We start from the raw sequence: 24,710 nt of genomic DNA, 5'->3' as shown, positions 1-24,710 counted from the left end.
GGAGTTGCTATGAGTGTGGAGAGATGGGTCATATGTGGAAGTAGTGTCCTTGCCGCCTTGCGGGTTCATCTCAGCAGAGGAGTCAGCCATCGGCTTCAGCGCTAGTTACTTCACCACCACCCACCCATCCAGCTAGGGGTGGAGGTCAGTCAGCTAGGGGTTGCCCTGGAGAGGGAGGTCGATTAGGTGGCAGTCAGGCACGTTTCTATGCACTTCCAACTAGACCCGATGTTATTGCTTCAGACACCGTGATCACAGGTATTGTCTCAATCTGCCACAGAGATGCCTCTGTATTATTTGATCCCGGTTCCATTTATTCTTATGTGCCATCATACTTTGCTCGTTATTTGGAGCCCCATGAGTCTCTTATTTCATCTATTCATGTATCTACTCCGGTGGACGATACTGTTGTTGTAGACCGTGTGTACCTGTCATGTATGGTGACTATTGAGTGTCTAGAGACCCGAGTGGATCTGTTGTTATTATGTATGGTAGACTTTGATGTTATATTAGGCATGGATTGGCTATCTCCGTGTCATGCTATTTTGGATTGTCATGCTAAGATAATGACATTGGCTATATCGGGTGTGCCACGGATTGAGTAGCGAGGTTCAGTTGATTATGTTCGCAGTAGGGTAATTTCATTCTTGAAGGCCCAGCGGATGGTTGGGAAGGGTTGTCTTTCATATCTAGCCTTTGTGAGGGATGTAGGTGCAGAGACTTCTAGTATTAATTCTATTCCTGTTGTGAGAGATTTTCCCGATGTGTTTCCTACAGACCTGTCGGGCTGCCACCGGACAAGGATATTGATTTTGATATTGATCTAGTGCCGAACACTCAGCCCATTTCTATTCCACCGTATTGTATGGCACCAGCGGAGTTGAAGGAGTTAAAGGAGTAGCTTTAGGAACTCCTTGATAAGTGGTTCATTCAGCCTAGTGTGTCGTCTTGGGGTGCACCGGTTCTATTTGTAAAGAATAAGGATGGCACAATGAGGATGTGCATTGATTACAGGCAGTTGAAAAAAGTAACAATCAAGAACAAGTATCCTTTGCCTCGTATTGATGATTTGTTTCACCAGCTTCACGGAGCGAGAGTGTTCTCCAAAATTGATCTCCATTCAAGTTATCACTAGTTGAAGATCAGGGACTCGGATATTCTTAAGATGGCTTTCAAGACTCGATATGGTCATTATGAGTTCTTGGTGATGTCTTTTGGGCTGACCAATGCCCCAGCAGCATTCATGCATTTGATGAACAACGTGTTCTGGCCTTATCTTGACTCGTTTGCCATAGTTTTCATTGATGATATTCTGGTGTATTCGCATAGTCAGGAGGAGCACACAGAGTATTTGAGAGTTATGTTGTAGATATTGAGGGAGCAGAAGTTGTATCAAAGTTCTCCAAGTGCGAGTTTTGACTTAGTTCAGTGGCTTTCTTGGGGCACGTGGTGTCTAGTGAGGGTATTCAGGTTGATCCGAAGAAGATAGAGGCAGTTCAGAGTTGGACCAGACCATCCTCGGCCATAGAGATTCGTAGCTTTCTTGGTTTGATGGGTTATTACCACCGGATTGTTCAAGGATTCTCATCCATCGCATCGCCATTGACCAAGTTGACTCAAAAGGGTTCTCTATTCAGGTGGTCGAATGAATATGAGGAGAGCTTTCAGAAGCTCAAGACTGCCTTAACCACAACTCCAGTGTTAGTTTTGCCATCAGTTTCAGGTTTATATACCGTGTATTGTGATGCTTCGAGAGTTGGTATTGGGTGTGTGTTGATGCAGGAGGGCAGAGTTATTGCTTATGCTTCTCGTTAGTTGAAGACCCATGATAAGAACTACCATGTTCATGATTTGGAGTTGGCTGCCATTGTTCACGCGCTAAAGATTTGGAGGCATTACTTGTATAGTGTGTCTTGTGAGGTGTTTGCTGATCATCGTAGCCTCCAGCACTTGTTCAAGCAGAATGATCTCAAATTTGAGGTAGTAGAGATGGTTGGAGTTGCTAAAGGATTATGATATTACTATTTTGTACCATCCGGGAAAGGCCAATGTGGTGGCCGATGCTTTGAGCCGGAAGGCGGTGAGTATGGGGAGTTTGGCATATATTCCAGCTGGGGAGAGACCTCTTGCAGTTGATGTTCAGGCCTTGGCCTATCGGTTCATAAGGTTAGATATTTCGGAGCCCAGCCGGGTATTGGCTTGTGTGATTTCTCGGTCTTCCTTATATGATCGCATTAGAGAGCGCCAGTGTGATGATCCTTATTTGCTTGTCCTTAAGGATAGAGTTCAGCACGATGATGCTAGAGATGTGACTATTGGTGATGATGGGGTGTTGAGGATGCATGACCGGATATGTGTGCCCAATGTAGATGGGCTTCGGGAGTTGATTCTAGAGGAGGCCCATAGCTCGCGGTATTCCATTCATCCGGGTGCCGCGAAGATGTATCAGGATTTGAGACAATATTATTGGTAGAGGAAAATGAAGAAGGACATTATGGAATTTGTAGCTCGGTGTCTCAATTGTCAACAGGTGAAATATGAGCATCAGAGATCGGGTGGCTTGCTTTAGCGGATGGATATTCTGGAGTGGAAGTGGGAGAGGATATTCCGGAGTGCATGATATCTTAGTTTCCATCATTTCAGATAGGGACACTCAGTTTACTTCGCAGTTATGGAGGTCTGTGCAGTGAGAGTTGGGTACTCGGGTTGAGTTGAGCACAGCTTTTCACCCTTAAACGGACGGGCAGTCCGAGCGCACTATTTAGATATTAAAGGACATGTTGCGTGCCTGTGTCATTGATTTCAGAGGGTCATGGGATCAGTTTCTACCGCTCCCAGAGTTTGCTTATAACAACAGGTACCAGTCAAGTATTCAGATGGCTCCAAATGAGGCTTTGTATGAGAGGCGGTATAGATCTCCAATCGGTTGGTTTGAGCTGGGTGAGGCTAGGCTATTGGATACACACTTGGTGCAGGATGCATTAGAAAAGGTGAAGGTAATTCAGGAGAGGCTTCGTATAGCGCAGTCGAGACAAAAGAGTTATGCTGACAGGAAGGTTCGGGATGTGTCCTACATGGTTGGTGAGAAGGTTCTGTTGAAGTTTTCACCCATGAAGGGTGTTATGAGATTTGGGAAGAAGGGTAAATTGAGACCTCGGTTCATTGGGCCTTTTGAGGTGCTTCGGAGGACTAGGGAGGTGGCTTATGAGCTTGCTTTGCCACTCAACTTGTCGAGTGCGCATCCGATATTTCGTGTTTCTATGCTCCGGAAGTATATTGGGGATCTGTCTCATGTTTTGGACTTCAGCACGGTTCAGGTAGATGATGATTTGACTTATGATATGGAGCCAGTGGCTATTTGGGAACGTCAGGTTCGAAAGTTGAGGTCCAAAGATATAGCTTCAGTGAAAGTGCAGTGGAGAGGTCGGCCCGTGGAGGAGGCTACCTGAGAGACGGAGCGGGAGATGTGGAGCAGATATCCTCACCTATTTGAGGTTTCGGGTATGTTTCTTGACTCGTTCAAGGACGAACATTTATTTAAGAGGGGGAGAATGTAACGACCCGGTCGGTCGTTTCATGAGTTACCGCTCTGTTTCCCCCATTTCTGCTTCTTATTGCCTGGTTCAGCTGTATTTTATGTTATTGGGTTGGTTGGTTCGGGTTCGGAGAGATTTTGATATGGTTTGAGACACTTAGTCTCTTTTGAGTAAGCTTAAGTTGGAAAAATCAACTGGATGTTGACTTATGTGTTAAAGGGATCGGATGTGAGTTCTGATGGTTCGGATAGCTTCGGGAGGTGATTTGAGACTTAGGAGCATGATCGGAATGTGTTTTGGAGGTACGGAGTAGATTTAGGCTTGAATTGACGAAATTGGAATTTTGGCGTTTTCCAGTTGATAGGTGAGATATTGATATAGGGGTCAGAATGGAATTCCAGGAGTTGTAGTAGGTCCGTTGTGTCATTTGGGATGTGTGTGCAAAATTTTAGGTCATTCGGATGTGGTTTGATAGACTTTTTGATCGAAAGCGGAATTTGGATGTTTTTAGAATTCTTAGGCTTGAATTCGATGCAAATTGGTGTTTTGATGTTGTTTTGAGCGTTCTGAAGGTTGGAACAAGTTTGAATGATGTTATGGGATATGTTGGCGTGTTTGGTTAAGGTCCCGAGGGACTCGGGTAAGTTTCGGGTGGTTAAACGGACCAATTCAAGTTGGATAAAATTGCAGACAATCTGCTATTGATGTTGCAGACAGCTGTTCTTCGCGTTCGCGAGTGGACCCTCTCGTTCGCGAAGGGTTAAGATGTGAGGCTGGGAAATTGGTCTTCGTATTTGCAAAGGTGATCCCGCGTTCGCGAAGGGTTGAGGCTCGTGGTCATCGCGTTCGTGATGTTCTTCCCGCGTTCGCGTAGAGGTAAGTGAGCAGATGGGGTCCTAGAGGATTTATTCTTCGCGTTCGCGGGTGGGTGCCGCGTTCATGATGAGAGGGGAAGTCAAGCTTTCGCGTTCGCATATTGGGAGTCGCGATCGCAATGAAGGAAAAAGTGGTCAACGGCAGGTTGTGCTTCGCGAACGTGAGATGTTGACCGCGTTCGCGATGAAGGATTTTTAAGTGCTGGGCAGAATGTTTAAAAGATCCACTTCCGCGACTTTGGGTCTAAGTTCCTCCATTTTTGGGCAATTTTGAAACTTTTTGAAGGGGATTGAAGGGGGAAATCAAGGGGAAGTACTTGGAGGTAAGATTTATGGACTTAATACTCAATCCTAATGTGATTTCTACCTAATTAATCATGGAATTTGTAGAATTTAAGAATAAATATTAAAGAACTGGGGCTTGTAATTGGAGACCTAGAATTTGGGATTTGAGGGGTGGTTTGTGGTTGGATTTTGGTGATTTTGATATGTATGAACTCGGGGAGTGATAAGGAGTCTATTGATGTAATTTTTATCGGAATCCGATACGTGGGCCTGGGGGTCGGATTTGGCCAATTTCGGGATTTGTGTTATAATTTGATTTCTTTCGAGTGGGCTTTATTCCCTTATCATATTTTGATGGTTTTGTGCTGAATTTGGTTAGATTTGGAGCATACGGAGGCCGATTCAAGAGGCAAAGGCATCGTGGGCTAGAGTTTCGACTAGATAGAGGTAAGTAATGATTGTAAATGTTGTCCTGAGGGTATGAAATCCCGGATTTCACATCGTTGTGCTATTTTGAGGTGACGCACACGCTAGATGATGAGCGTGGGGTCGTACACTGTTGGGGATTGTGACTTAGTTCATCCCGTATGACTATTTTACTACGTATTTGATTGAAAATTGTTTGCTATCATTATGTTTTGGGCTGAATGCCATATTTGGGCCTCATGCCAACTATTTTAGACCCTTAGGGCATTTTTACTGCTCTTTCCTCACTATTTTGATTTTATATATGTACTCAGTCATGCTATATTCTACTGTTTTCATAACTCAACCATGTTTATTCTGTTTTAACACTTTAAATGATATTTTGGGTTGAGCATCATATTTTACTATACCCGAGTGGCTTTTAAAGATTTCTGACTAAGTAGGGCCGATGGCCTGTGTTGTGAGGATTATTATGGGATTGGGCTGCATGTGCGCAGTAGTGTTGTACTGATTATGATTATGAGGCCGAAGGCCTGAGTTGTACGCCACGAGGTGGCTTGATATGAGGCGGAGAGCCTATTGATTATGCTGCGAGATGGCTTGATATTGCGCTTGGACCGTAAGGGGCCCCTCTCGGAGTCTGTACACCCCCAGTGAGCGTGGGTACCCAGTGTGAGATATGATATAGCCCGAGGGGCTGGTGTTGTTCTATGTTATTGCTCGAGGGGTTGATTTTGTTGATATTGTGCCCGGGGGGCTGATTTTATGTGTTTATCTTTTCTCGCTACTTTTCATTTACTTGTTTAACTGTTAAAAATGTGTTTTAAAGAAGCTTATGCTGAACTAAGGTGTTTTATAAGATTTCACAGTTTTATTGCATTGTATTAGTTTTACACTGCCTCTTTGTAGAATTTTGCTTTGTTTTACGTGTTTTCTTATCGCTCAGTCTTTATTTATTTTTATTACTCACTGAGTTGGAGTACTCACTTTACTCCCTACACCCTATGTGCAGATTTAGGAGCTTCGGGTCCCGCCAATGAAGGTTGATTGCTCCCAGCAGGCTATTCGGAGTCCACTAGGTAGCTGCTCGGCGTTCGTAGCCTAGTGTTTCTCCCTCCTATTTTACTTCCCTTGTTCTAGTTCTGTAATAGACTATATAAACTCTTTCATACTCTTAGACTTATGTTAGATGCTCATGACTGGTGACACTCCGATGTCGGGATGTGTTGGTTACCGCAAATTGTACTAGTTCACTTTTATTTCAGGATTATTAGCATGTTAATGACTTAAATTGTGTTATTATAATTGTTTAAAATGAATTGGGTGTTGTGTTGGTTGGCCTTATTTCATGACAGGCGACATCACGATCGGGTACGGATTTAGGGTCGTGACATATGGAGTCAACCAATCTGACCTGGTGTAGAATACACATCATTAATGGGCCTACCAATGGACCGCAAATCAACTTTGGCCACCCACAATTGACAAATAACCCTACAAAGGTCCACAATGACTGAATCATAACACATTCTATTATCTGCCTAGATTGGGCCACATCTTCACAGTCTACAACCACGAAACAATCTGCTTCTAAAAATTCCCGATCTCCAAATCCATAGAACACATGAATCACTATATCTGATCCCAACTCCACCACCAGAATGTCTAATACATCTCCCATACACGATCATCCCACAAGGACTGCTTCCATAATTCTTATGTGCCACATAGCAAAATCTGAATATTAGCAGTCGATCAATCAAGCGAGCACCGCAATACCAATGAAGCATCCGCAAGTCAAAACACAATGTGTCTTCTGAAATGTGCACCCTTCTCAGGTAATACCAAGTAGTGATATCATTCACCTAGTCATCTAGAACCGTTCATGTTGCCTATGAATTCATGACCCTACCTTAAAAACTGAACTGTGACCTTGCACACGCAAATCTTAATCCCACACAACACCTTGCATCAATCATGCCATCATGTGAAGAGTACAAGAATCTCATAATCAACTCTGAGTCACAAGCAGAATATATACCCGATCAGTCAAAAACCTTCCATTTGATCTCATCCACGAGAAAATCCCAATTTGCAACATGCTCCTCCCACCAGTAGGAAATATCCACCTCGAACTGTGATAGAAATCATCGAGAACTCTTTGAAACCCATTTGCACATAACCAAGCCATCAGAATTGAATCTCTCTAACTCAACCAAGGTACGCAGGTCACCAAAAATCCATGATCATTGCCACAAAATACCTGTAGAGACTCATCACATCATAAGTACCCAAAGAATCGATCGTAACCATTACCTTGCCTTCAAGTTGATACTTTTCCTTGCTAGAACACCATGATCCTTACCCAAACTCACCCCACGAACTTTAACATGGAATCACACTGCCCTAAGGCCCATAAGCCATTGAATCCTCTCTTAAGTATCCCAAAAGTACTATAACTGAGATACACATTCTGAAGAGACCTCCTGCGAATCTAAAGTCGTTTCCTTCACCTTCCTAAAACTGAAATGTATAATCTATAATGACATAGAAATACCATGAGTCTTGACACCATTCAATGTAAATCTCAAGTTTTAACCATATACAAACCCGGAAAACTCTCAATTGCTACACATAAATCTTGAACCCACTAGAACCTTCTCGAGAGTCATCTACCCTGCTCACATCTCAATTGCATTGCCCAAACGGGTCGAATGACCTGTGCCCCATTAGCATGACAATACCCAAAAAAGTAACCCACACCTCTGAACGACCGAGTGAACCCCTACTCCATGCACGCTACATATGTCACGAATTACAAACTCAAATCATTCTATGATTCCCATATGCCAATAAAGTGTAATATAGCCCGTACCTAGAAATTCCCTTACTCGAGTCATCCTCGATCTCAGCCTTTGCAAGTCATAACTGATTCACAAATATACTTCACACCAGAATCAACGCAACACATAACCATGCAATCAACATGTCGATAGCAGACTCCCCCACTTGGCTCAAATCTATAGGACAAAACACTCGATAACTCAAAATCCCCATACTTTATTACCGTTGTAATCTCGCATCGAATTTTAACTCAATCCCTCATAAGCACATGTAACACAAACCATCTAATACCTCAAATCATCTATTAAGCTTGCATTCGTCCTCGTGACGGTCAGGTCAACTATTACAACCGATCTAAACTCAAATCGCACAAATATAACCCACTAGTAGATAAGGAAGCCCCCACATAACATCATAAAAGTCGCACATCCGTAGATTACCTTGCAGGTTATAACCCACCTACTTAGCCTCAAACTAACATCTCTTCATACTCTTTCGCAGCCATAACTACTACACAATCACTTAATCTTCCTGAATCTGAACCTATCAATAAGCCCATGAGAATCTAATTTGTTCAACAATTAAGCAACATGAAAGATCCTTCAATACACTCATAACTTGAGACTATGCATCGCATCAAGACAGAAATCAAACACCCGATAGTCCTTTCTACATCTCAAGCAAACTCTTCTCGTCACATTCAAACCATATGAATGCATCTTGTATTCACATCATACTCATTACATAGCCATCCAGTCACTCATCGAGCCACGTATTCTACTCATAGGGACACCACCAGACGTATAAGTTCAAAAGCACGTGCTCACACAACCGAAATCTTTGTGCGCAAGCTACATTCAAAACCTAGCCTCAAGTCCTCTAGATTGGCCCTTCATCAGCACACAAAAATCACATCTCGCACCTCATCCACAGAATCACAAGCCGTCAGCGTACGACTGATATCGAGTTCTCACATGCGTATACAAATGCATAGAAGGATTTCAAAGAGTTACGGTTCAAGCTGAATCAATGTCGCACGATAAAGAAAGAAAGATGCAAAGTTCATCCTAAATGCCCTGTAGCCTCTCGATGATCGGTATGGACGTCTTCATACCGATCTGCAAGACTCTACTAGACATTTGCTCATGACTTGTAGAACCTATGAACCTAGAGCTTTGATACCAACTTGTCATGACCCAAAATCTAACTAGTCGTGATGGCACCTAACCCCACCCGCTAGGTAACCCAATTAATAACTAACCTATTCCAATAAAATTTAGTAAGATAAATAAGTAAAAGAAAATATTTGAATCTTATACATGGCAGTACAAATCATGAGTGCCTAAGATTTAGAATTTACAAAGCTAGTATGAAACAAAGTATATCATCCATTTGAAATATACATGAATAGATCTTTCATAAGTCTAGAGTTATCATGAACAAGAGGCAGCTATAACTGGAACGCAGGTACATCTTCAAATCCAGCTCTTATCGAATACAGCAACATCAGCATCTAACATCTGCACGCAAGGTGCAGAAGTGTAGTATGATTACAACCGACCCCATGTACTTAATAAATAAGAAACCTAACCTTAGGCTGATAGTAGTGACGAGCTGGAACATAGGTCGAAGTCCGACACCAATAACCAACAACAGTTCATAACAACATAATAAAAGTAATAAGAGAAATAAATCAGAGATAAAATGCTCAGCTCATTCACAATTCTAGAAAATAGGTCTGTTTTTCAAGTAAATTAGTGAAAATCCAAATCTTTTACTGAAATCGCCAAAATATGAGTAAGTTTGAAAACTGTATTTTCCCCAAAAAGCTTTCAACAGGTAAGTGTTTCTTTTTCAAATGGCACGAGGAAATACATCTTTGTGCCTATATGTCAATATGTGTGAGAAGTCAGGAATGACGTGATACCGTACAACATGAGAAAAATGCATATCTATGCCTATATGTCATGTGTGCATGTCAATGCAATATATCTCAGAGATGCACTCATGTAATCACACTCTTCGAGTACTCAATCTCACTGTCTCACACTTTCCACTTATCATGCTTAATAACTCGACATGCTCAGTCTCTCAGTACTGTATATGGCCAATCCAGCCCCAAGAAGATCCATCCCGAATATATACATAACAACTTCTAGTCAGTCACTTGGTATTGTATAAGGCAAATCCAACCCGGGGAGGATCCATCCCCAAATATAAATGCTTTGGGCAAGATCCATGCCCAAGGAAAATCCATCCCTCAATATAAATCAACTGCGCTCACTAGGGGTGTGTGTAGACTCCGAAGGGGCTCCTTCAGCCCAAGCGCTATATCAAGCCAATCATGGTACAAATCAATGATACACGGTACAACATGCGGCCCGATCCCATAAATATATATAGCCATAAGGCTCGTTGCGGCATGCAACCCGATCTATATATATAGCCATAAGGCTCTTTGCGGCGTGCAACCCGATCCAAATATATACATGTATCACTCACAGCTCAGGCCCTCGGCCTTACTTAGTCATCAATCTCTCCAGTCTCTCGGGCTCACAATACCATGAAACTAGCCCAAAATGATGATATGATGTGTCAATAAATAGCAACAGAGATTGAGATATGATATGAAATGAATGAACATGACTGAGTATCAAATTGTAATTTAAACAAATAATTCAACAGCAATATGACCTCTATGGGTCCCACTAGAATAAGCATGTAGCCTAGACATGGTTTATAACATGGATCATAGCTCAATAGCTCTAGTACGTTGAGATTTTATGCTTACAGATAAGATCAAGTAACTATACAGTACCACATGAATAATTGAGTCACAATTCACACGGTGCACGCCCACACGCCCGTCACCTAGCATGTGTGTTACCTCAACACCAAAACACATAACACGTAATTCGGTGTTTCATACCCTCAACACCAAGTTTAGAAGTGTTACTTACCTCGAACAAGCCAAATCCAATACCCAGCAATCCAAACAATGCTCCAAACAAGCCATCTTGCACGTAACGACCTTCGAACGGCTCAAAACTAGCTAAAAGCAACTCAAATACATCAAATAATGTCAAAGAAAACAAACCCATCGATAAATGTTGAATCTTTAATCAAAAGCTCAAAATCATCCATAAAATACAATCCGGGCCCGCACATCAGAACCTAACAAAACTCACAAAATCCGATAATCCATTCAATTACGAGTTCAACCCTACTAGTTTCACTCAAATCCGACTCCGAATCGATGTTCAAAACTCAAAAATTCACTTTATGAAACTTTAGGCTAAAACCCTCAATTTTTCTCTTTTGGAACCCTCAATCAAATACCGAAAATGAAGATAGATTCATGATATAAAATAAAAAATGAGTAGAGGACACTTACTCCAGTCCACATGGGAAAAATTGCTTCAAGAATCGCCTTAATCCGAGCTCCATAGCTCCAAAAATGCAAAAATAGCGGAAATCCTACGAAATAGAGTACTTTATAATCACTGGGCAATTTAATGAATCGCGATCGCGGAAATACCCTCGCGATCGCGAAGAAGAACAGCCACTGCCCCAAAAAAAATCACTACGTGTTCGCGATTCGCCAAAGCTCCGCGAATGCGACCCTTATTACGCGATCACGTTGAAGAATTCTCCAGCTCCCAGCTGCCAAATGCATTCCCTCATACGCGAATAGTAACCCACATGACCTTAAACGAATGGAGCCACCCTATCGCAACCGCGATGAAGTAAATGCCCCAACTCCAAATTTCCTCTTTGCGATCGTGTACCCATCTTCGTGATCGTGAAGGATAATCGCGGCACCAGAAACCAGTAGCAACCGGCAATGAAAACATGAAGAAAAATGGTCCAAAACCAATCCCAAATACGCTCGAGCCCCTCGGGACCCCATCTGAACATGCCAACAAGTCCCAAAACACAACACGGACCTACTCGAGAACTCAAATCACACATAACAACTTCTAAATAACGAATCGCACCTCGAATTGAACTTAATGAACTTTGAACTTTTCAACTTCCAAAACTCGTGCCGAAACATATCAAATCAACCCTGGAATGAACCCAAATTTTGCACACAAGTCCCAAATAACATAACAAAGCTATTCCAAGTCCAGGAACCATAATTCGAATCTGATATCCTCAAAGTCAACCCTCGGTCAAACTTATAAATTTTCCAAGCCTTCAAATTTCTAACTTTCGCGAATTAGTGCCAAATCCTTCTAGAAATATCCCAATGCAAATCTGGGCATTAGCCCGAGCCTAAAATTACCATCCGGACCTAACGGAACCATCAAAAGTCCAATTCGAGGTCAAATGCTAAAAAGTCAAACTTGGTCAACTCTTCCAACTTAAAGCTTCAACAATGAAATTCATTCTTCTAAATCGATTCCGAATAACCTAAAAACCAAAATCGACAATTCACATAAGTCATAATACATCATATATAGCTACTCGTGCTCTCAAACTACCGAGCGAAGTGAAATTGCCTAAAACGGTCGGTCGGGTTGTTATAAGTTTAAGCAGTACATGTGAACACAAAGGAGCAGCAGGCTAATTTGCTAACCAAAGGCTTAGGAACTGCTCAACATGTGCATCTACTCGACAAGCTTGGAGTGCTTAACATTCTACACTCTCTAGCTTGAGGGGGCATATTGTGATATAGAATAGCACATGTATTAGTCACGTGTCTTTCTGTTATGCGGCAACTGTTAGTGAGCTCTCCAACAGTTAGTTACTTAATTTAAAGTTAGTTGGATAGTTAGGTGTATAAATGTACCGATTATTATCTTCAATAGAACACTGATTCACTTCTTCTTTAGCCGACTCTCTCTCTCAACTTCTGCCATTGTTACACCTTCAAATCTCTTGTATTTTAGCAAGATCCCCACTGTAGCTCCACACATTTCGCCGTTAATCACCAAAATCAACATCACCACCGTCATCCTTTTTGCCGGAATTGAGCCACTCACGTACTATACCGAGTAAAACAAACACCTTGGAAATCAATCCAAATAACACCATAAAAACTATCAAGTTAATACCATATAACCATTGGGTCATCATTGTCACACCTCCTTTTTGCGCGCCCGCCCCGAAGGGTTAAATGCACGAGGGAGTTTTTCCAATTTAAGTGACAATATTCGAAATGGGATTATTTATTTTGTTCAGAGTCGCCACTTGGGAAAGGTTTGGCTTTTGGTGTCCCAAGTCACCGGTTTATCTTGAATCCCAAATCGAGGAAATTTTCGACTTTTCCAAATGAAGTCTGCGAACCAGAAATTCTAAGTAAGGAATTCTGTTGACCCGAGGGAAGGTGTTAGGCACCCTCGAATCCCGTGGTTCTAGCACGGTCGCTTAAATTGTTATAATGGCTAAATATCTGATTTAAATACATGTTGTGACTTATGTGCTTTTATTAAGTTTAAACCGCTTTTATTATTATCATTTATTTTTATAGAATTTGCAACGTCGTGAAAATGCATCTCGAACCACGTCACAATCAATGCACCCGTGGTCGTCGACACATTTTGACTCCGTTGAGATTTGGATTTGGGTCACATCAATGTGCACCCGTGTTTAAGAATGTGATTTAATTAAGCCGCGCCTATAGAGTCTAACGCGTTATTGTTTTTTGAGAAGGCCATGAGATTCACTAAACGGCCTAGCCTGAATTCTAAATATTATGATTAGTTGTTGAGGGCCCCGCAATTTGCATTTTTATTTGGCGAGGCTCGTCTCATTATTTTTTAAAGGATATCCTAAAACGACTACATTTCTAATGTGTTTGTTTCTAAAAAATAAAAAAATACGTGCTAATTCAATTATGTGCTTTGGCCAAATCCAGATTTTTATTAATTATCTGCTTAATCATTTACGAAGTGAAGAAGCGTTATACCTCATGGAACGTGCTTTTAATTGAGTAGAAGAATTATACACGAGATTGATGAAACACTACACTTAGCCCCAAATACTCCTCGAGTTAAACTTTGAATTTATTTTAACAGGATTAAAAAAAAATTCAGAACTCAACCTAAAACTGCCTACTGAAACTGAAGCTCCTAAACTTAAAACTGTGTTGTACTCGGCAAGATTTTTCAAGCAATCATTCACCCTACATACTCAAAACATAACTGGAAGAAGAGTTTGAATTAACAATTCTACCAAATGATAGCACATTCCATAAATTATATGACTACATCACGTGTACTGCCAACAACCATATCGCAGTTTTAGACTAGAATATTTTCAATTAAGTACAAACTTACTAATGTGTTTTCTATTGGACTACAAATAAAAGAATTTATACAACTTTAACAATGTTCGCAAAAGCTGTAAGTAAGGCAACAGATGATTAGACATTCTTCAGATCTTTCAATTCATGCCTTTCATGGTTACATCAGTATGAAATTGTGTACCTGGATGTTGAATACAACAGAAGAAGAGGAAGAAGATAGAGAAAATCAGCAGCAGCAGGAACAAATTAACAGCAGCAAACAAAGCAACACAGCAGAACAGGCTCGAGTGCAAGAATGCAACTATAGCCGATAGAAAGAGTAGCCAAATGACAGCAGCACACAGTGGAGTAGAATCAGAACTCCAGGCAGACCAAAACCAGTAGTAAACCAATGAAAACACTCGACTAGTAGACTCAATTGGAACTTCAAAGAATCAGAATTGATTGAACAGATTGAACAAATGAAACCCAAACAACAATAGGATGAAACAGTTTCCGATTGTTGACTGTATGCTTTCTATCTCTTAACCTCTCTCTATCTGTTCTGAAAATCCCAACCCCAGTCCAGTCTGAGTTCCCTATGTGTGTTCCCTAATATCAGATGTATTCCTCCCCTATCTCTGTCTCCTATATGTTCTATATGTATGTATTTCAGCTCTCTCCTCTCCCTCTTATGTCTGATCTCCTCTCTCTTTTTTCTTAACAATTCCCTCTGTATCTATATCTATCCTTATCTCTCAATGTGCCTCCCTTTTATAAGCCTAAACCTCAGCCCTTTAACAGCTTGTTAGACCAAAAGAAACACCTTCCCATGTGCTGCCCATTTTCAGTTTCTACTTAGCTAATTAAGTATTAACCCCCATCACATTTCCTTGGCAGGCTTCACTTTTAGTAAGGTTTATTATTTCTGAAACTAAAGCAAAGTATGGGCAGCAGAATATATCTGACAGCATATGTTGTCAAACCATTTTTAAATCAAAAGCCCTTTATGCAGGAACCAGGCTGTGCACAAATGTACCTGTGGTGCACAAATGCACATGCTGTGCACAAGTGCACATGCCCTCCAATTCAGAACTTAAACAAAACACTCCTTTTACATTTCTGATTCAAATTAACAACTATAAGTAAACAAACTCAGTTCCTAATTGATTCAAACAAATGCTTAGCAGAAGTAAGTCGATTTGCTATTGTTCGGACAACTGAAACTAATTGACGACATATGTCGACTCGACTATATTAATCATAACATGTACAATCGTAGCCAAAAATCAGACATTTAACAGTATCGACACATGATTTGAATTATACTGACTAAACAAAGCGGTATTCGAGGAATCAATTAGTCAGTTCAAATTTGAAAATCAGCTAATTGCACAACACTTACATACACATTATCAGAACAAATAGAAAGACTCAATCAAACAACAGAGGTTCAGGCAAAGTGGACATGGCACAGTTGATAAAATTCAGGGACACAAACAAAACATGAACAGACCTTTACAACAATCAGATGAACCAAAACAAATAAAGAAAAGAAAGAAGTCACCTTAAACCTCGAAAAATCAAAATCTTACTTGGATTCGAACAGACCTTTCTTAAGGCTGAACGGACTTTAATCGAAGTGTTTCTCAGATGAGAAACACTTCGATTAAGGTCCATTAGACCTTAATCTCTTCGGCTTGAACGGATATGGACCAGTGACGAGGAACCACAAGGTTCCAAAAATCAGATCTGGGATTCATGCTTCCCTGATCAGATTCGGACCAAACCAAGCATGGTTTGGTCACGAGGGGGTCTGGGGAGTGTCTGGTGTGAAACTGGGGTTACACGGTGTAAGTCAAGTTCCGACTCGAATCTTCAAACGAAGATTCGAGAAGGTGGGAAGGGATTCGAGTTACGTGGTTAACAGATCCGTGTTCCGGATGGCAAGGGGGTTCTATGGTGTTAAGGGTGGGGTCACCGGCGTCCGTGCCGCCGGTTTTCATGGTGAAGGATACAAGGGCGGCTAGGGTTTTTGGAGGGGGAATGGGATGAGGAAGAAGGTGACCTAAAGCCGGGGTTCGGATAGGGGGGGCAGGGTAATGTTATGAGTTTATATAGTTAGTGGGTAGGTGGATCCTGGCCGTTGGATGAGATGTGATGAAGGGCCAGGATCCTTCGACTAACAGGGAACGGCGTCGTTTCAAGGGTAAAGGGTTGGGGTCGGTCCGGGTGAGACGGGTCGGGTCTGTTAGTGGGTTTGGGGTGAGAGATCTTGGCCGTTGATCAATCTGAGATCAACGGCCCAGATCAGACTGGATCAAAACGGCGTCGTTTGGAACGCCTCCTGAGGTCAGCTGATCTGGACCGGGTTTACATGGGGTTTGGGCTGAATTTGTTTGGGCTTTGAATTTAAAATGAAAATCAGCCCAAACTAATTTTCAAACCCAATTTTGCACTCTCTCTTTTATTATTATTTTTTTATTTTATAACAAAACCTAAGTAAATCAAATTAAAATTAAATAAACACTTAATACAATTATTTGCACACATATATCAAAATATTTAAAACAGGTAAAATCAAACAAAACAAAAATCACGAACAAAGATGCCTATTTATGATTTTCTATTTAACAACCGGATTACGGTTCAAATTACGCATGACACATACATTTTTTGTATTTTGTTTTAATAAAATAAAATGGGCAAAAATCGTAAATAATTAACAAAGTGCCATGTAAAAATCCAAAAATTGTACAGTAGGACCAATTGTTATTACTTTTTATTTCTTTTGGAGCTATTGTCATGCGAAACAAAAATCACGTGCTCACAGCTGCCCCTCTTTGTTCGGAAACACGAAGAGTTTTCGTGCAAAGATAAAGTGAGCGTGTATGAGCGATTTTTGCCTATGGACTACTCCGTGTGAAGCATGTTTTTGAAAGATCTGACCGAATCTTGCTTCAAAGATTTCCTACATATCCTGGGCTAAACAGGAATCAGGTCAATGTAGTTCGGGAAGTTTTGGTAGCTGGGACTACCATGGGATTGCAATGCTTGCTGTTACTGCTGTTGCTGTTGTCACTGCTGCGTCACTGACCGCCTTATTACAACCAAAGGAAAATTGGAACTGAACTAACTACTTATATGCATGTCAACTACGAGTTACAAGATTCCTATCTATGATTCTTCTGCGACTTGATCTTGGGTCTTAGCTGATTGTGCTTGGAGAATTTGATCCGAATCTTGATGCTTGCGAGTTGCGGCGACTTGTTCAATCTTTGGGATACCGAGTGAAACGCGACTGGCAGAGTTCAGGACCTTAGTCAAATGTTGGAGCCGATCCGCCTTCCATTTACTCTGATATTCTCGGGACATCTTCTTTTTTGTTTTTTTTCTTCTTTGATTCTGAGTTGAGACTCATCTCGTGGGTCATTTCGAATCGCGTGGCTCGAGGTTAGACCTGCGGGAGAAAACAAACAAACGAACGAAATTTTCTGCCCCAATTTCACTAGGAAAATTTCGTGAATTATTCGCCAGGAAGTTCATAAAATTGATGAAGGAAGATAAAAATGTTCAGTTTAGGGTTGGAGCCCTAATACCGACTAGCTGGGGAGAAGTTCAGTTTTAGAGTTGAAACTCTAATACTGACCAACTGGGGAAAAGTTCAGCTTAAGGGTTTAAAACCCTAATGCTGATTACAGGAAACAGTTCAGTTTAGGGTTTAAAACCCTAATGCTGGCTGAAGGAAAAATTCAGTTTAGGGTTTAAAACCCTAATGCTGACAAAAGGGAAAAATTCAGTTTAGGGTTTAAAACCCTAATGTTGATTGCATGGAAAAGCTCAGTTTAGGGTTTAAAACCCTAATACTGGCTGAATGGAAAGAGTTCAGTTTAGGGTTTAAAACCCTAATGCTGATTGCATGGAAAAGCTCAGTTAGGGTTTAAAACCCTAATGCTAGCTGAATGAAAAGAGTTCAGTTCAGGGTTTAAAACCCTAATGCTGACTAAAGGAAAAATTCAGTTTAGGGTTTAAAACCCTAATGCTGACTGCATGGAAAAGCTCAGTTTAGGGTTTAAAACCCTAATGCTGGCTGAATGGAAAAAAAGTTCAGTTTAGGGTTTAAAACCCTAATGCTGACTAAAGGGAAAATTCAGTTTAGGGTTTAAAACCCTAATGCTGACTGCATGGAAAAGCTCAGTTTAGGGTTTAAAACCCTAATGCTGGCTGAATGGAAAAAAGTTCAGTTTAGGGTTTAAAACCCTAATGCTGACTAAAGGAAAAATTCAGTTTAGGGTTTAAAACCCTAATGCTGATTGCATGGAAAAGCTCAGTTTAGGGTTTAAAACCCTAATGCTGGCTGAATGAAAAAAAGTTCAGTTTAGGGTTTAAAACCCTAATGCTGACTAAAGGAAAAATTCAATTTAGGGTTTAAAACCCTAATGCTGATTGCATGGAAAAGCTCAGTTTAGGGTTTAAAACCTTAATGCTGTCTGAATGGAAAAAAGTTCAGTTTAGGGTTTAAAACCCTAATGCTGACTAAAGGGAAAATTCAGTTTAGGGTTTAAAACCCTAATGCTGACTGCATGGAAAAGCTCAGTTTAGGGTTTAAAACCCTAATGCTGGCTGAATGGGAAAAAAGTTCAGTTTAGGGTTTAAAACCCTAATGCTGACTAAAGGGAAAATTCAGTTTAGGGTTTAAAATCCTAATGCTGACTGCATGGAAAAGCTCAGTTTAGGGTTTAAAACCCTAATGCTGGCTGAATGAAAAAAAGTTCAGTTTAGGGTTTAAAACCCTAATGCTGACTAAAGGAAAAATTCAGTTTAGGGTTTAAAACCCTAATGCTGATTGCATGGAAGAGCTCAGTTTAGGGTTTAAAACCCTAATGCTGGCTAAAGAAAAAATTCAGTTTAGGGTTTAAAACCCTAATGCTGATTGCATGGAAAAGCTCAGTTTAGGGTTGGAAAAAGTTCAGTTTAGGGTTTAAAACCCTAATGCTGGCTGAATGGAAAAAAGTTCAGTTTAGGGTTTAAAACCCTAATGCTGACTAAAGGGAAAATTCAGTTTAGGGTTTAAAACCCTAATGCTGACTGCATGGAAAAGCTCAGTTTAGGGTTTAAAACCCTAATGCTGGCTGAATGGAAAAAAGTTCAGTTTAGGGTTTAAAACCCTAATGCTGACTAAAGGAAAAATTCAGTTTAGGGTTTAAAACCCTAATGCTGATTGCATGGAAAAGCTCAGTTTAGGGTTTAAAACCCTAATGCTGGCTGAATGAAAAAAAGTTCAGTTTAGGGTTTAAAACCCTAATGCTGACTAAAGGAAAAATTCAATTTAGGGTTTAAAACCCTAATGCTGATTGCATGGAAAAGCTCAGTTTAGGGTTTAAAACCTTAATGCTGTCTGAATGGAAAAAAGTTCAGTTTAGGGTTTAAAACCCTAATGCTGACTAAAGGGAAAATTCAGTTTAGGGTTTAAAACCCTAATGCTGACTGCATGGAAAAGCTCAGTTTAGGGTTTAAAACCCTAATGCTGGCTGAATGGGAAAAAAGTTCAGTTTAGGGTTTAAAACCCTAATGCTGACTAAAGGGAAAATTCAGTTTAGGGTTTAAAATCCTAATGCTGACTGCATGGAAAAGCTCAGTTTAGGGTTTAAAACCCTAATGCTGGCTGAATGAAAAAAAGTTCAGTTTAGGGTTTAAAACCCTAATGCTGACTAAAGGAAAAATTCAGTTTAGGGTTTAAAACCCTAATGCTGATTGCATGGAAGAGCTCAGTTTAGGGTTTAAAACCCTAATGCTGGCTAAAGAAAAAATTCAGTTTAGGGTTTAAAACCCTAATGCTGATTGCATGGAAAAGCTCAGTTTAGGGTTGGAAAAAGTTCAGTTTAGGGTTTAAAACCCTAATGCTGGCTAAAGGAAAAATTACGTTTAGGGTTTAAAACCATAATGCTGACTAGTTGGAAGAGCTCAGTTTAGGGTTTAAAACCCTAATGCTGGCTAAAGGAAAAAATTCAGTTTAGGGTTTAAAACCCTAATGCTGACTAGCTGGGGGAAAAATTCGAGAACAAACAACTGATCTTTTTTTTTTTGAATTTTCTTGTTTTAGTAAAAACAAAAGAGAGTTTCGCGGAAACTTACCTTTCGAGTGAGTTCCTTATTGCCATGATATTTCTTGTACCCATGTACCTTCTCCTTTGGGCGACACCTGCCTCTTGCACGGTTGTCTTGGATTAAACCTGTTTCAACTTTTCAGACAATGAACATTTGTTAGTTCGGAAATGACGGTCGGTTTGGTGGCCTTGATCGTTCCCGGTTGCTTTGTTGCGTCTTCATTTATGTTGCGAAGTCCCGCCATTGATTTGATTCATGTGTCGAAAACCTTTAGACCGCTCAATCTTGCATTTCTAGGTTCTGTGATGATTTGCCTCGTAAGGCCCCCCCCTTTTTCTCTTTTTTTTTGTGTGTCCCGTTTTGCTTTGAGGTTCTCAACGGGGATTTTATTGGGGGTATTCTGTACAAAAGGAAGTCCTATGGGGGAATATTTACAAAGTGTATTCTTTGTGTGGATCTTTGTACAATGGGGCATGCTGGGTAATTGTTTCGCAGTGGGCTTGCTAGGCTTGGTTGGGGTAAGATCTTCGGGGAATTTTTACAAAGGGACTCGCTGGGATGTGCTGGGGAAATTCCAACGGGGATTTTTTTTTTATATATTGGGGAGACTCTGTGGGAGATTGTACAAGGAGGGACTCTGTGGGGATTTGCACAGAGGGAGACTCTGTGGGGATTCGTCCGAAGGCGGACTTGCTGGGGGAAATTTCTCTCTTTCCTCTTTACTTTAAACACCATCGAACATCATGATTCATCAGGCTTGGGCAATCGTACCAACAAAATGAGGCATTTTCCTTCATGAGACGGGATTCCGTGCAAACAAACCTGCCACCTGCCCTTTCCGGTGTATCCTGAACTTGGGGTTAAAACATAAAAGGGATTCAAAGAGAAGCAAAGAAAGGAGAAAACAAATTTCAGGAAGGGAGTGTCCCTTTTGGGACGAGAAAGACTTATCTGAGGAAGATAACGCTGGCTTTAAATGACATGACATGCTCTTTGGACTGGACGCCTGACCTTCCATGAACTTGCGTTTCCCTGAACCAGAACGGATCTGTGATTCCAAACCGGTGGAGCTTTGCCGAGACCTTCTTGGGGTGGAGTCATTCTTTTTCGGCCAACAGCGCCTTTTGCGGGTTTTCGCCAGCTGACCTCTCTCATTACTCTTCCTGTCATCGCTTGATAGCACTCTTTGTGAGTTTTTACTAAACAAGCTCTCTCATTCTGGTTTCTCTACTCCCGTCGCCTCGTGGTGCCTGAAGGTTTTCACCGACGAGACTCTCTCATTTTTTCTTTCTCGATTCAGAGTGTGCCGGTCTTCCATTTGCGACGCTTATTGGTTTCCCACTATCTTTGGTAATTGATCTGAAAGCTTGTGCTTGGTAAAGAGAGGCAGATGATACTAACTTCCAAACTGCTCGACGTGCCCCGGTTTCAATTTCAGGGTGAATGGGATTTTATTGTTGGTGTGACTGAACCTCAGGGAGAGGCTGCCTACGTATCCTTTCGGAATCAAGTCAAACGTAGTTCAGGCCTCAATCAATGTTTTTGTTTTGTTTTCTTTTTATTTTTTTTTTTGTAAGCAGCTCAAAGGTTTGTAGAGAGAATTGGGTAGTGTTTGGGGAGTAGTGGGGAACAAAACCTTCGTCATTTCAAATGCGTCAAGACTACTGGAGTATAATTCAGACGTAGTATCTCTTGACTGCATCCGCATTTACTGCTGTGTCAGGGTCATTTCCTTCGATATCACCTAAATACAATGCTCCTCTCGGCAATATCTTCCTTATGATGTATGGGCCTTTCCAATTTGGAGCAAACTTCCCTTTTGCTTCCTCATGATGCGGCAGAATACGCCTCAGTACCAGCTGACCTATTTCGAAATTCCTGGGTCGGACCTTTTTGTTGTAAGCACGGGCTATCCTTCGTTGGTACAACTGTCCGTGACAAACCGCGGCCATTCGCTTTTCATCAATCAAAGTCAATTGCTCTAACCGAGTCTTGACCCACTCGCTGACTTCGATTTCTGCTTCGACAATGGTTCGAAGCGAAGGAATTTCTACCTCTGCCGGTATTACAGCCTCGGTCCCATAAACCAAAAGATAAGGAGTCGCTCCTACTGATGTGCGTACCGTAGTGCGATATCCCAACAATGCAAAAGGTAACTGCTCATGCCACTGTCGGGAACTTTGGATCGTTTTCCTCAAAATCTTCTTGATATTTTTGTTTGCCGCTTCCACAGCACCATTGGCTTTCGGCCGATAAGGAGTAGAATTCCTATGCGTTATCTTGAACTGCTCGCATACATCTCCCATCAAGTGACTGTTCAAGTTTGCTGTATTATCTGTAATGATAGTCGCAGGAATACCGAAACGACAGATAAAATTTGAGTGTACAAAATCCACTACAGCTTTTTTAGTGACCGACTTGAGAGTGACAGCTTCTACCCATTTTGTGAAGTAATCGATGGCAACCAGTATAAACCTGTGTCCATTCGAAGCCTTCGGTTCGATTGGTCCAATGACGTCCATGCCCCAGGTGACAAATGGCCAAGGTGCAGACATGGGATGCAGCTCCGTGGGAGGCGCATGAATCAAATCACCGTGCACCTGACACTGATGACACTTCCGAACGAAACTAAAGCAATCCTTTTCCATGGCCATCCAGTAATAACCTGCTCGAAGGATTTTCTTTGCTAAAACATACCCGTTCATGTGAGGTCCGCACACACCTGCGTGTACTTCGTGCATGATCTTTCTTGCCTCCTCGACATCGACACATCTTAGAAGATTAAGGTCCGGGGTCCTCTTATACAACAATTCACCGCTCAGAAAGAAACCACTTGCATGTCGCCTAATGGTCCTCTTTTGATCTCCAGTAGCGTGCTCGGGGTATTCTTGTGTCTTCAGGAACCTCTTGATGTCATAGTACCAAGGCTGCGTATTTGATCCCGCCTCGATTACATTGCAGTAACCGTGTCTTTCCTTGATTTGGATTTCCAAAGGATCGACGTGGGCATTGCCCGGGTAGGGTAGCATTGAAGCCAAAGTAGCGAGTGCATCTGCCAGTTCATTGTGACACCTCGGGATATACCTGAACTCTATTGATGTAAAGCGCTTGCTGAGGTTCTCCACATGCTGTCGGTAAGGGATAAGTTTGACATCCCGAGTTTCCCATTCGCCTTGAGCTTGCCGGATAATCAGGTCAGAATCTCCCATAATCAGTAAGTCTTCGACATCCTGATCGATTGCCATATGCATGCCCATGATGCAGGCTTCATACTCAGTTGTATTATTCGTGCAAAAGAAACTAAGTCTAGCTGTGGCAGGATAATGCTGACCAGAAGGTGAGATCAAAATTGCCCCAATCCCTACACCCTTGGCGTTTACGGCTCCATCAAAGAACATCTTCCAAACATGAGCTTCCTCCGAGACCACTTCTACGGTGTTTACTTCTTCATCTAAAAAGTAGGTATCCAATGGCTGGTATTCCTCATCGACCGGATTTTCGGCCAAATGATCTGCTAGCGCCTAGGCTTTCATTGTCGTGCGAGTGACATAGACTATGTCGAATTCCGTAAGCAAGATTTGCCATTTAGCCAGTCTCCCAGTAGGCATTGGTTTCTGAAATATATACTTCAAAGGATCCAACCTGCTTATGAGGAACGTAGTGTGGGCTTGGAGATAATGTCTCAGCTTTTGAGCAACCCATGTGAGAGCGCAGCATGTCCTTTCCAGCAGAGTGTATTTGGCCTCGTAGCCGGTGAATTTCTTGCTCAAGTAGTAGATTGCTTGCTCCTTCTTTCCGGTTACGTCGTGTTGCCCGAGGACGCAGCCGAAAGAGTTCTCCAAGACTGTCAGATACAAGAAAAGTGGCCTTCCCGGTTCTGGAGGGACCAAGACCGGGGGATTCGAAAGGTATTCTTTGACTTTATCAAAGGCTTCTTGACACTCAGCCGTCCATTTAATCGCCGCATCTTTCCTTAACAGCTTGAATATGGGCTCACACGTGCTTGTCAGCTGGGCAATAAACTGACTGATGTAGTTCAACCTGCCCAACAGACTCATCACGTCTTTCTTTGTTCTCGGGGGAGGCAGATCTCTGATGGATTTTATCTTAGTTGGATCTAGCTCGATACCTCTCCTGCTTACAATGAAGCCCAAAAGTTTGCCCGACGGAACTCCGAAAGCGCATTTGGCTGGGTTTAGCTTCAAGTCATACTTCCTTAATCTCTCGAAGAATTTCCTCAAGTCTTGGATGTGATTATCCTGTGTCCTGGACTTGACTATCACGTCGTCCACGTACACCTCTATTTCCTGATGCATCATGTCATGGAAAATGGCAGTCATGGCCCTCATGTACGTAGCCCCAGCATTCTTCAAACCAAATGGCATGACCCGGTAACAGTAGGTG

Source organism: Nicotiana tabacum, chromosome 20 (genome assembly GCF_000715075.1).
Source record: "Nicotiana tabacum cultivar K326 chromosome 20, ASM71507v2, whole genome shotgun sequence".
In the NCBI taxonomy this organism is placed as follows: domain Eukaryota; kingdom Viridiplantae; phylum Streptophyta; class Magnoliopsida; order Solanales; family Solanaceae; genus Nicotiana; species Nicotiana tabacum.
The sequence above is the reverse complement of the archived record's forward strand: the minus strand, read 5'-3'. Positions refer to the sequence as shown.